The sequence below is a fragment of the Pinus tabuliformis genome, chromosome 8 (assembly GCF_031772625.1).
Source record: "Pinus tabuliformis cultivar Carrire ecotype Pingquan chromosome 8, CPIR1, whole genome shotgun sequence".
Classification (NCBI taxonomy): Eukaryota; Viridiplantae; Streptophyta; class Pinopsida; order Pinales; family Pinaceae; genus Pinus; species Pinus tabuliformis.
In genome coordinates, this window is record NC_142294.1 from 475,518,402 (window position 1) to 475,532,138 (window position 13,737).

Consider the following 13,737-nt stretch of genomic DNA (forward strand, 5'->3'; position numbering starts at 1 on the left):
GTAACTAGTGTCGGTCTTCATAATTGTATTTGTGAAAATAAAATTTATTATAAAAGAAAAATATTATTGAAGCATGGGTTTCATGCTCCTTAATTTATTTTCTAGGTCATAGCCTCCATTGAAGGCTTCTAGGTTTTGTTAAGAGTCAAAAGAGTAATTGTAGATTTTATTAGACCCTTCTTGGGTTTTTTTATCATGTAAAAAGAATTATTTTTGAGTCAAAAGTGTCATTTGTCACCTCCACACCAAGTCGGCCCTGTCCTCATGAAACTAGTTTGGATTAGGGGTATTCGACCCAGTAGAAGGATCATATTAGAGAGGTAGCTCGACTCATTTGAAGCACACACTCAACAAGTTTGATCTACAAGAGAAAGAGGCAGAAAATAAGAGAGAAGTTGAGGAGAAGGAAGGAAGAAGCTGGGAAAGACAAAAATCAAGTTTTTGGGAATCTCGTGCGAAGTTTTTGGACTGAAGCTGGGGGTCGAAATGTGGATTGAAGCTACATCTAGGGAGATGACACTTGGAGACCTTGGCAGGGATTATCTACTAGAAGGAAGGTATGACTTGGTGATTGGAGAGATCTTTGTCTGGGTCTAAAGGGTCTTGGATTGTCTCATCTTGATTTTCATATACTAGTGGAAGAGTTGGACTAGGTTTTCCCCTAGATAGGGTTTTTTTCTTGGCTGAGTGCCTACATCTTATGTCTCTTGTTCTTGTGATATTCATATACATTTTATTTGGTAATTACTTGATGAAAGACAACATAATAAAGAAGCAAAATAAGCCAACATAAGTCACAAGTAATTATCTACATGCATTGATTTCTCAACACATACTGTACAAAACCACTGTCCAAACTAGACATTGTTGGTTTTTGGTAGCTTGGTAGGTACTCCAAGCCTTGAGGATCGAGGGTTTGGAGGAAGGAGATACACAAGTGGTCTTGTGGGCTTGAAACTGAAGCCTTGGGGTTTTGCACCCATCGATGTTTGGGCCAAAACAGTGGCGAGATTGTGACATGTGATTAATGAGGATGATAGTACATGACAAGATGAATCCAACGCATTGAGAATCGTCCAATTTTTAGTTTCCGTTGAAGAGATATGAATTTTTGAAGATATTATGTGGGCTTGTGGCATAAAGTTAAGGTCAGCTTGATGTTTTAGTGACCTTATGACAATTGGAAAACCATCTTGGAGGAATCCGTTAAAGCCCCACACAAAGGTGTAAGAGGAGGAATTGTGTGAGGCATTATTACATATCCCAAGTGCATTCAACATCAAGATTGGATCTGAAATTGACAACGAAATCTGAGGTAGTAGGACAGAAGGACGACGAGCATCTTAAGGGGTATTGTCTCTGAGTTGGGTGCAGATTCATTGTGATAAAGAGCAGCAGACCTAAGGCAGCCGCAGTGAGGGCTATATGGATTGTGTGGGCATATTTTCTCTTATGATTGATTGTGTCTTCCTTTCCAGATCAGGCTGCTAGTTTAGAGGTATGTTTGGAACTGATTTTGTGCATAAGTGTGGTATGTTTGTACTTTCTTCTAGGCCACAGGGATATATGGAGGTACAACTAAGTGTGGAGGCTTGTTAAGAAGGTCGAGAGGCCTAGTGAGGGTCTCTAACCTAGCTGTAGCCTCTAAATAATTCAACACGGGTGGAAAGAGGGTGTAAACTGTTATGTTCCTATACCAATAGGTGTCATATTTCATGATTGACTAGTAAAATCCCAAATATGTTCATCCTTTCCCTACTGCAAAGGTTTCCATATTTTGAAAAGATCAAAAGATTAAAAAATGAAAAGAGAGTATGCCCTAAAAGAAAAATCAAAGGGAAAAAAGAATGAAATGGTCAAGAGAAAAAAGAAAAGAAATGAACCCCAAAGAAAAGACTAGGAAAGTGTGCAAGTCCAAAATGCCACTACTATTCTATTTTTGAAAAAGAATCTCATTATGTGCAATTGGTTGACTCTTGCCACAGTTGATGGCTGGCCAAACAGCTTAATCTTGGCCAGTTCATGTTTAAATTTCTTATTTTAGAGATAGAGAATAAAATCTGTCCAAACAGTTCAATCTTGGTAGATAAATAGTTAGGTAGAGAAGCAAAGGAGCTCAACAGTTAAATCTGAGCCCTTGGAAGAAATAAGGGCAGACTTAGATAGAATTCCCATGAAAAGAAAGGAAAATTTGTAAGGGTTTGATAGTCCAAGTGCACCCATGGAAGAAGAAGAAAAATGTGAGGTATAATAGGCTGGCTAGGTAGTTTTGGTGTTGCAGAGGCATGCTTATGATTAATTTTTGTTTCTCAAGAGGTTCATTTATTGATATCATAAGTGCAATGGCAATTGTTTGGTTACAAGTCAATTGATGCATGTCTAACTTCCCCTCACACTTCTCCCAAAAACACTTACTAACCTCCCCCAAGGATATTGAGATCTGCTCAATATTCCTAAATAACTCCATTTCATGAAAAACACTAAGAAGTATAACATTCTTTCCATAGGCAAAGAAGCCACATTTCTGGTGTAAAACCCTTTTCATTTCCCTAAGCCTAAGTTTTTTAACTCTACAACTTAGTGCTTTTTGTTCAAACATATCTCTCATACTAACACATTAACATTACTATATAAATCCCTATATTCCCCCCCCGTATTATGTAAACATATGAAAAACCCCAAAAAATTTAATATCCCGCCCCTGGTTAATCTATAACCATAACACTATATAAACAAGGGTTTAATGGTTCACCCGGAATGCATTAATAACCCTCCCTGCGTGCAAATATTCAAAGGTCAATTAACATCAGGTTAATTAACTATTAAATACCCCGAAAACCAATAGCAATCACCCCGGGAAGTCTTAAACCCTAGGTTATATTACATGGGCCCCGCGTCGTACCCCTCCACCAGCTCTATTGAGTGCCAGCCGTTAGATCCAGGCTAGCTGATCAGACGGCTCACGATCATATCGCGAGGCCTTTCCCCACCGATCTTTACCACCCGAGGAGCCGGTGGTATTCCCGCCGTACCTGGGACATGCAGTGCCCTCCCGGCATGCTTGCGGCCCCTCCACCTGAAACCACCATAGCGCATAAGCGGTGTAGGGCGATACCGGTTACCGCCCTCTCGCTGACCCTGCCCACTAACGTCATCACCACGTCACCTCCATGTCAGCATTCCGTACCACGCGTCGGGACAAAACATCACGTCCTGATAACGTCAGCTGATCGAAAAGCGCCAAAAAGCCCCGCGAAGCCAATTTTCGTTAAAAAACCCGTAAAATTGTCATTTTCTTTCATTTTCATTTGTTGTTTTCGTGAAACTGTTGCATGCAAATTAACGTCCAAGCAGCTGCGCAAGCTCCAGTCCGCCATCCTGACCAACAAAGTCTAGCAACCTGCTCTTAACTCGTCAGTCAACCTGCAAATTACTCTCGTGCGCTTCCAAAAACACAGGTATTTACCCTGTTCCACCTCCTGAACTTGTTTTTTTGGTTTTCCTCTGCAAAATTGTAACTGTAAGAGCCAAATTCAAGCCAAAACAGTCCATAATTGCCATACCATCCCATTTAGAATTGCTTTTTTGTCCTTTTTTCCACAAAAATTCAACCTCCAGTTCAAAAACACAGAGAATTGAAAAATGGAAGCCCCTGTGGCCCTCAATGTAGCGCCTCTCAATGCACCTCACACAGACCAGCATCATTTACCCTTGGCCGACAGAGATTTCTAGATAAAAGACCCAGTTGGTTGCCAAAATCATCTTCATACTTTCTGCCTAATCAGAAACAGTCATTTGAACAATTCTGATATCTATGGAATATGGGAATCCAATCTCCCCAGGTACTACCTTCCCTCAGTCAATATATTCCCAAATATTATTCGCCACTACTGTGCCAATTATGACCTTATCAGTAAAGCAGTGATCTCTCCATCACAAACTGTCCTTTTCTACATAACTACTGAGTCTATCAATGAAATGTTGCACTTCCTCCCAGCTCAGCTTCTTGCTCCTCTTTCCATGGGATATTTGCTGGAGCAAGGCTCTCAACTTTCCAGTGCAGAAATAACCCGGATTGCTAAGTTATTCATGAGACCAGATTGCCAGCCCCAAGGCCCACCTCCTTATTTATATGTCTCCTTCAATGAGACTAGAAGAATTCTTCTTGACATGATATCAGTGATCTTGGGATTCAAGTCCAGTGAATTTGTGGATGAGATGGTCCTGGTTCTGTTATCCACCTTTACTCCAGGAGAGCCCCCTGCTATTAAGTATGACTATGCCTCTTTCATTGCTGACAAAATCCATGTTCAATTCATGAATCTGGAAAGAGAAGGAGTGTTTAAATACATAACTTTCATATATCATCTGTTATTGTATTATCACCCAGATATTTTTATATTTCCCATCAGGAAATTGGATTCTAAAGGGGAGAGGAGGCCTGTGATCTTTTGGGCCTCTATCTTCCACAGAATTGTTGAATCCCCTTATACCTACTGTGAATTCATTGATCTGTTTATACATCCAGCCTCCACTCTATTGATAGGAGCTCCTCCTCCTAGGCTCTCTGGTGACATAAGGAAGATTTTACAGCTCTCCAAGAACTACAGGATAGGTGACTGGTACTTTTACCGGGATCACACTGAAATCAAGATATATGGTTGTGAGCTGTGCCCTTATAAGCTGCCAAAATATGTGCCCATGAGACTGTTTGCTCTGGAGTATTTCAAGCAACTAATCAATGCATATTTAACTCACTTTTGCAATGTCAAAAAGAAGGCTTAGTTGAGAATAAGAAACCAATTAGGCCCCTTTATCATTAACAAAAGGGAAGCATGGGAAGGTGCTGATAAGATATTAGGGGAAGACCTGAAATTGAAGAAAAGTTTCTGGTGGGTACCATATGACCCAAATGGCATTATAAGTGAGAGAAAAGTAAAAAATCGGCTATCATCTTACACACATCATAGGATCCCGGAAGTAGAACAATATGCTAATCAGGATGAGTGGATAGAGGGTACATTAGTAGAAGAACTTACTCGGCAAGAAAAAATGGAACAAGCCATGAAAGATTTAGAAAATACCCTTGACCTGGACTCTTTTGGAAAGGTATCTTTCAAGCTGCATCGACAAGCCGGAGTGGGTACATCTTCTGCTGGGACTTCACAGCAACCTATACAAGGGGCTAGCACACCAGTTTTAGGTTCTTCAAAGGGCAAGGAAGTGGCAGGCACAGGGCAGCAAGAAATGACTGATCAACAGGAGCAAATTCCTCCAGTGCAGACCAAAGCAGCAGAGATTCCTGCACTTCAGACTCCTCTAAATGAGGAAAAAGGCAAGAAAAGGGACAGAGAAGAGGCCACACCCATCAGTGGACCTGCAGAACAGCCAGGTGCAAAAAGGCAAAGACTGAATCCTCTATCTGAAGAGGAAATCATTGAAGAAACAATAGAAAGCCTAAGAGGTGAGAGGGCAACTGGCCCAAAGACCTCCCCAATGATAGACACATCAACCAGCTCACACCGGCAGGCGCTGGAAAGGCAGCATAGAGTGGAAGTTTCATCCACAAGGCCACCAAGCAAGTAGACCTCTAATGTCAAAAGAACATTCACAGAGATAAAGGCTAGAAATGATCCATTGAGGTTGCAAATTTATGATCAATATCTTAAGATGGCCCCCACAAAACAGCAAAGATTAATGTCAGCATATGACATTAAGGAAGGGAAAATGATCATGAGCTATTTTAAGCCCAAGGTGCAGCAACCACAATCAGCAGCTGATTATATCAGGACAAATCTGGAGGTCTTGACCAAAGACATTCATCCAATAGACCAGATTGAGCTACACAAACTGACTGGAGAGATGGTGTATTCCACACTAGCTGACAAAGCAATGTTGGTTCATAAATTGCAAAACTCATTGGAGAACACCTCTGCTCATCTAGATTTAGAGAAAGCCTCTTCCCTAGCAAAAGACAACAGGATCAAATCCTTGGAGGATATTATCATTGAGTTGGGACATGATCCCAAAGATGCCAAAGGCATCAAAGCACTAATAAGGAAAAATGAAGAGGACATTACTGCCCTCAGAAAGTAGCTCAAAATGCCTCCTTCTATGCATCCACAAATAGCAGATGTTTTACAGCAGAAGTCCGAGGAGGACATGATGGAACTGCTCATGAGGTTGAATGAAAGATTGAGTGAGACAGAGCAGGCATTGGAGAAAGCACTACAAGAAAAGCAGGGAGAGTCGACCTCCCAGCCGCTTGAAGTAACTCCAACAGTCACAACTGCCCCTTCCACAGTTATAACAGTAGTGCCTTCCATTGTCCCATCATCAACTGCAAAAATCACCACAGGTACCACAACAACAACACCAGGTAGCAGCACTACTATGACCACAGATCAGTTAATCAAAGCCATGGAGGAGTTGAAACTCCAAGTATCTGAATTCAAGCAAGTCAAAGAAAAACTGGCAAAGATTGAGCAAAGCTATGATAAATCTAAGATGAATGTGGCAGAGAAAACAAGAGAAGTGAAAGCACTGGAAAACAAGGTAAGAGCCTTGGAAAAAGATCTCTCTCTGCATAAGCCTCTGGCAGAAATCAGAGGAATTTTGTGGACCAACATCATTTAATCACTTAGTTGTGTATGGAGGTCTATTCAGACCATTTATGAACAGATTGATTTGATAAAAATAGCCCAAGTGGAAGTCCAGAAAACAAGAGCCTTATTGGGACAGATGCCTGAGCAAGCTAACAGACTAATACATTATTTGAATACCAAGACCAGTGAAGAACTGGAAGCACTGGACATTAGAGACAGAACAGGTACCATTTTGGACATCAAGAGAGTTCTAACCATGAGAACTCTGATGCAAAACTTGGACAGAAGATGCCAGGACATGCAGGTAGAAATTGATTCTTTCACAGACAACTTTACAGTGCTGAATCAAAGAGGTTTGCCAAGTCCTTTGGGAGATAATGATCGTTTGATGAAGCACAAGGACTATGTACACAAATTAAATACATATTCTATAAATCAAGCTAGTGCATCCTCAAGTACTTCAACAGAAAACGCACTTCCATCTGGCCAGTCCCTTTATGACAGCCTGGAAAATCTATTCTACATAGAGCATGAGGTGAAGCATATGTTCACCATCCCTCCTAACTTCTACAGGTACACAGAGACTGATGAGACTTTAAGGAAGCTACAGAGACATAAAATACCAGGACCAGAGTGGTGGCAAAGCATGCTAGAGATCCTGTAAACTTATCATTGGTCAAATCAAAATTGTGCACCACCTGTTACAATGTGCGGAACAGAAAATAATCACAGTCCTCCAAATCAAAGCGTATCACATCAGCATTAAACAAAATCCAGCCAAAGTAGAAAATCAACGTAGAGGATCAGTGGAAGACAACTAGGAAACTGACTTGCAGCATCTACCTCCAGTACTTCTCATAAATTCGGATCAACCAGCGCAGCACGTATTTATTACATCTATTTATTATCTCCCTATTTTCGAGACTGTCTGTCTCTATCTATGTAAGAGAAACATTAATTGTCAACAGATATTTATTTCTATCAGATATTTTGCATAATATCTTAGCATTTTTGTATAAATACCCCCTCAGACGAAGTATTTGGGGTTGGTTGATTGGGATACATTCTCAGACTTTGTTATAATTCTGGATTTTTGGAATAAAAGGTTGTTGGAACCATTTTTGTTAAGCTCACTGGATGAAGAACTGATGCTAAGGTTTTATGGATCAATAAGTCTCTTCTAACTTGTGTTTTACAGTTTCTGTGTTTAATATATCATATATGTCTCATGATCTAAATAATAGAGAAAAAGAATAACTCATAATTTGCTTGTTTGCACTCTGTGTTCAGTCTCTGTTATTATTAATGTTTTCTTCAGAATCAACATAAACAGTGAATTCTTAATTGCTCCCGTTTCCCCTGTTTCTTTCATCTTGAATATTAGCTAAGGAATTCTTAATTGTTTCTTAGCTATAATCTTCCATTTTCCCTCTATCATCATGATGAAGGATTCTTAACTGCCCTTCACCCATTGACTCCATTCCATCAGATTTCAGCCTATAAATTGCTCCATATTTGAGTACCTTGCTCTGTAATAAATCCTCTGATAAGAAACTTAACCCAGGAAGCCATCCTTCTTTGACTCCATCATGCCCAATGGACTGAAATGCTTTAGTTTTACCTCACTGTTCTATTGAGTCCCCATCCTTCCAACCAATCTCTAAATAAAACCCTTGCACTTCATAACTAGCCTAATATACCTCAAAACAAAGCTAAATTATAAAGAGAGAGCCCTCTCTGGATGCAGATTAGCTAGAATTTGTGTCTAAAAGATTGGTCTGTGGTTACCTCAGTCGTATTCCCTTTCTTACAACTTTTAGGAACAACCTGAGTGATAACATCATTGGTGACTCCATTGGGGACCTGAATAATTGTTTGTTATTGCTATTTGTTTTTTAAAGCTACAGATGGAGCCTAAAGTTAGCCAGGTAGACTTTGAAACTGATTTTGCTATGCAATTGCAGGAGTAAATAAAAGCTACTTCAGTCTATCTCCAGTCTAGTTTTAGGCTTTGAACAACTGTCTCAAATACTTGATCAGTTCCCTGTTTCAATAGATCTTTAGGAAAATTCAAAACTCCCATATTTAAAACTTCCTAAAAAGATACTATCAAAAGTTGTATCCTTCAAATATTTCAAGAAAAACCAAAAATATATTCAGAAGTTGGCTCCAAAGAAGAAAATCCGTTACACTAGATCAAATCCAGAACCAAATCCCCCACCTGTGTTTCAGAATCCTAATCTGATTCCTAAGAACCTCAGAAGCCAGCAAAACCTAACCCAATCTGAGCTTACTCCTGGAAAAGCACCAGTCCTTTCTGCCATTACCGTTGCTTCTCCTAGTTCACCATCAACACTTCAAACCATCTTTTCCACTCCCCCATCCACAGTACATATTTCAACTGGTATCCCTGCCCTCCCAGCTGTTACACTTATCTCTGCAAATATGGAAAACTGATATGTTCCCCTGCAATTACCTACAAATCCAGGGGCTATGCCTCAATATTATCAAAGAAAAATCACCTATTTTGATGGTATTGGCACTTACACAGCTCAACGACACACCAAGAAAATGATGGATTATTTTAAAAACTATGAAATTGATGATGATGATGTCATAATGAAAATTTTTGTCCAAAGCTTAACTGGAGATGTTAGAACCTGGTTTAGAGCACTCCCTGCAAATATTATTAATGATCCTGAAGCTCTTTATCAGACCTTCTTAAACAGATGGGAAAAGAAAAAATATCCCCTCCACATTTTATCAGAATATGAAAACTTAAAGAGAGGTCCACAAGAAACTGTTCAAGATTACTGCACCAGATTCAACAATGTATACAATGCTATTCCTCAGAATCTCAGACCTCCACCAGACTTGGCCTTAATCAGATTTCCTGATGGATTTGACTCTGACATGGCATACAAGCTTATGGAAAGAGCTCCTCGAAGCCTAGAAAACATGCAGAGTATAGCTGTCAGTGTTGAAGCCAACCTGATTTCCAAACGAGCTCGAGCTAGAGCCGAAAGGAGGATACCCATTAAAGAAGAACCTTCTGCATTTGATCAGAAATTAGATGCTATCATTAAAGGAATGGACAAACTTGGTGATAGGGTAGAAACAATTGAGAGAAAGTCCCCTTGGGATGGTCAACCGAGCAACGCTGGAAGAAACCCAAATTTCAGGAAAAAATCAGAATCCCAATACTGGAAAGGCTGGCCCTAACCAAAACATTAGACCTCCATTCCAAGAAAACTATGTTGAAGCTTCAACTTATAGTGAACCAACAGAAGACACTCAAATTAACTTAATGGGGCTTAGTAGTGATCAGCAGATTTTCTTGACCCAAGAAGACCAAGAAGCTCACACTCTTAATCAGTTCCAAATCCAATCAAGGGAATCATTTGATTTTAGGGAGGGATATGATACAGCCATCTATGAAGTTCACAAGCAATATAATCTCAGAATCATGAGAATAGATGTCCCTAATGATAATCAACAGAAAGAAACTAAACAATCTAGCAGAGCTAAAGTCAAGAACCCTCCTATGCAAACTCCTCCTAAAACAGTTCCTAACCCAAACAGTCCAACAGTTGAAGATGTTTCAGATAATCAACAACCTAATAAACAGTCTTCAAATTTCGTTCCTTCCAAAGAAATGCGGGAGAACCTACATAAATTGACATACAAGCAACTTCAGCCCATAACACGACTCCTGATAAAGGAAAGAGCACTGAAAAAATAGCAGAAAAAGAACATCTCACTGCCCGAAATGAAAAAATTCAAGCAGAAAAATCTTTCAACCTTGAGACCGAAATAGGCAAGTTGAAGATAGTAGTTCCATTGTCAGAATTGGCTAAGCATGATGTCTATAGAGAACAAATTAGCAGATCACTTCAAATTTCAGAAAACAGAGATGCAGTAAATGTCCTTGATGACCAACCAGAATTAATTTTTGGTCCTGAAGTAAACGGAAAATCAGTAGATGGGGGGGTCCCTCCTTTCTATGTAAGTCTGAATATTCATGAAAAAATACTACACAGTGCAATGTTTGATTCTGGAGCTTCCCATAATTTAATGCCCAAATCTGTGATGGAAAAGTTGGACCTAGATATCACCAAGCCATACAAAGACTTGTTCTCTTTTGATTGAATCCAGGTCAAATGTCTAGGATTGATCAAAGATTTATGTGTATCATTAGTTCAATACCCCGCCAAAACAATTTTAATAGATGTAGTGGTAGCTGATATCCCACCAAAATATGGCATGTTGTTGTCTAGATCTTGGGGTGCAAAGCTCCAAGGATCTTTACAATTGGACATGTCCTATGCCACCATTTTAGTATTTGCCAGCCAAAATGATTGTACTGAGAGATCCTGATGAAATACGTGGTCAGAACGCAGGAGAAACCCAAAAATTTTCCCATTTATTCCATGCATTCTGATATGGACTCCTTCATCCTATACAATTCTGAAATTTGCCCTCCAACTGATGACAAGGCTTTAGCTTTAGAGCAGAAAGAATTCATAAATGAGAAAACTAGTGTTCAAATTCAAGAGATTTCTATGAACAATGATATAACAGAAGCTCAAGGCAAACCACATGAAACTGAAAATCCAAATCTGCCTAACAAGCAAATTTCTAAGACCCCTGATAATATCTATAATCAAGAAACCCTATGGTATTTAGAATTTGATGGATCTGTCAATAAACTGGAGGCCGGAGCAGGAATTTGGATACATAATATGAAAAATGATCATGTTGAAGAACATGCATACAGGTTGAATTTTAGATGCACCAATAACATGGCTGAATATGAAGCCCTCTTGATAAGACTTAAATTGATCAAAAGTCTAAGGGCAGTTAGGGTATCAATTGTGGGAGACTCTGATTTAGTTATTCAACAAATGAAAGGAAACTTCCTCACAAATGATCTTAGATTAAGGCTTTATAGAGGGGCAGCAGTTGAAATACTCAATACCTTTCTTGAAACTCAGCTTGCCAAAATTCCAAGGAAACACAATTTGCATGCTCACAGTTTGGCAACATTTGCCAGCACTTGTAAACTGTCGTTTGAACCTAATCATCATTTTATAGCTGAAATTAAACACCGGCCAACTGTACTAGACAATGTAAAAAACTGGAAAGTGTTTGACAATGACACTCATTAATAATTTCATGAACTTAAAAGAAGAATTTTCCAGCACTAATATAGACACAAGCACCGTTTGTGAAGTTGATCAAATAGACAAAGCTGAAACACACATTTTAGCTGAAACAGCAACTCAAATACTACATCTAATAAAATTTACCAACGAAGAGTTGCAAGAGCTAAAAGAAATAGACTTTGATAAAACCATTGGAGGATAATCTGAAGTTATTGATTTAAAGGACAATTTTTTACCCACAGGATTAACTCCTCTAGAAGACATTTTCGATTCTAATGATATCCCAAGGAAACCCAAAATGCGGCCTTTCAACATAGAGATTGAGGACTATAACATAAGGAATGAACAAAATCCTAAAATGATAAAATTGTCCAAAGCATTGCCTCCTGACCAAAAGCTGAAATATATTGAATTGTTCAAGGAATTCCAGGACGTTTTTGCATGGAGCTATGAAGATCTCAAATCCTATGATACTTATGTGATTCACCATACAATACCCCTCAAAGAAAATCAAAAAACTTTCAAGCAAAAACTCAGAAGGGTCAACCCTGTGCTCTTCCCTCTAATTGAAAAGGAAGTCAAGAGAATGTATGAAGCTAGGATAATTGCACCCATTAGATTTTCAGAATGGGTCTCCAATTTAGTGCCCACTATGAAGAAAACAGGGGAAATCAGACTGTGTGTTGATTTGAAGAATCTAAACAAAGTCTCTTTAAAAGACCACTACCCCTTACCTAAGATGGACCACATTTTACAAAGGGTAGTAGGTGCCTCAAGAATTTCACTGCTAGATGGGTTTTCAGGCTTCAACTAGATTTTAGTCCACCCTAATGATCAAGAAAAAACCGCTTTTACAACTCCATGGGGAACTTTCAAATATGTGAAAATGCCATTCGGACTCAAGAATGCAGGGGAAACCTTCCAACGTGCAATGGACATAGCTTTTTCTAAGGAAATTCATGATTTCCTGGTCATATACTTAGATGATCTCATTGTGTTTTCCAAATCAGATCAGCAGCACCTAGATCATCTAAGACAAGTGTTTTTAACCTGCAAAAAATATGGTATATCACTAAATCCAAAGAATTCATTATTTGGCCTAGAAGAAGGCAAATTGTTAGGTCACATAATCTCAAGAGATGGCATCAAAATTGATCCTGACCGAATACAAGCCATCTTACAAGTACCTCATCCCAGAAATATCAAAGAACTCCAAGCTTTCCTAGGGAAAATTAATTTTTTAAGAAGATTCATACACAACTTGGCTGAACTAATAAGGCTGTTAAATAATATGCTGAAAAAATATTGCAAGGTCAAATGGATATTAGAAGCCAAACAAGCATTTGAAGAAATCAAGATAGCCTTAACCAAAACACCAGTCCTCACAAGCCCAAAATTTGACAAAGACTTCATAATATTTTCATTTGCATCTGAACACACTATTGTTTTTGTTTTGCTACAGAAAGATGACCAAGGATGTGAAAAACCCATAGCCTTCTTTAGCAAAGCACTGAGGGACGCACCTCTGAAATACCTAATCATGGAAAAACAGGCTTATGCACTTGTGAAAGCCATCAAAGATTTCAGAGTCTACATATTATACTCTCATATAATAGCTTATGTACCAAACACTGTGGTCAAAGATATCCTAACCCAAGAGGGGATTGAAGGCAAAAGAGGTAAATGGATTGCTACTATATTAGAGTATGATATTGAAATAAAACCTACGAAGCTTATAAAAGGACAGGGATTGGTTAAACTCATGACTGAAACAAATTTCCAAGCCCTAGATATTAATGAACTGGATAATGAACAGGAGATGGCGACTCCACAAATCAGCCAGGCCTTCTTTGAATCACCTTGGTATGCTGATATATGTTATGTATTATTAAACCTGCAGGCTCCTCTAGGGTTATCCAGAACAAAGAAAAGGTTTATAAAAATGAAAGCTTTAAAGTTTTGTATTT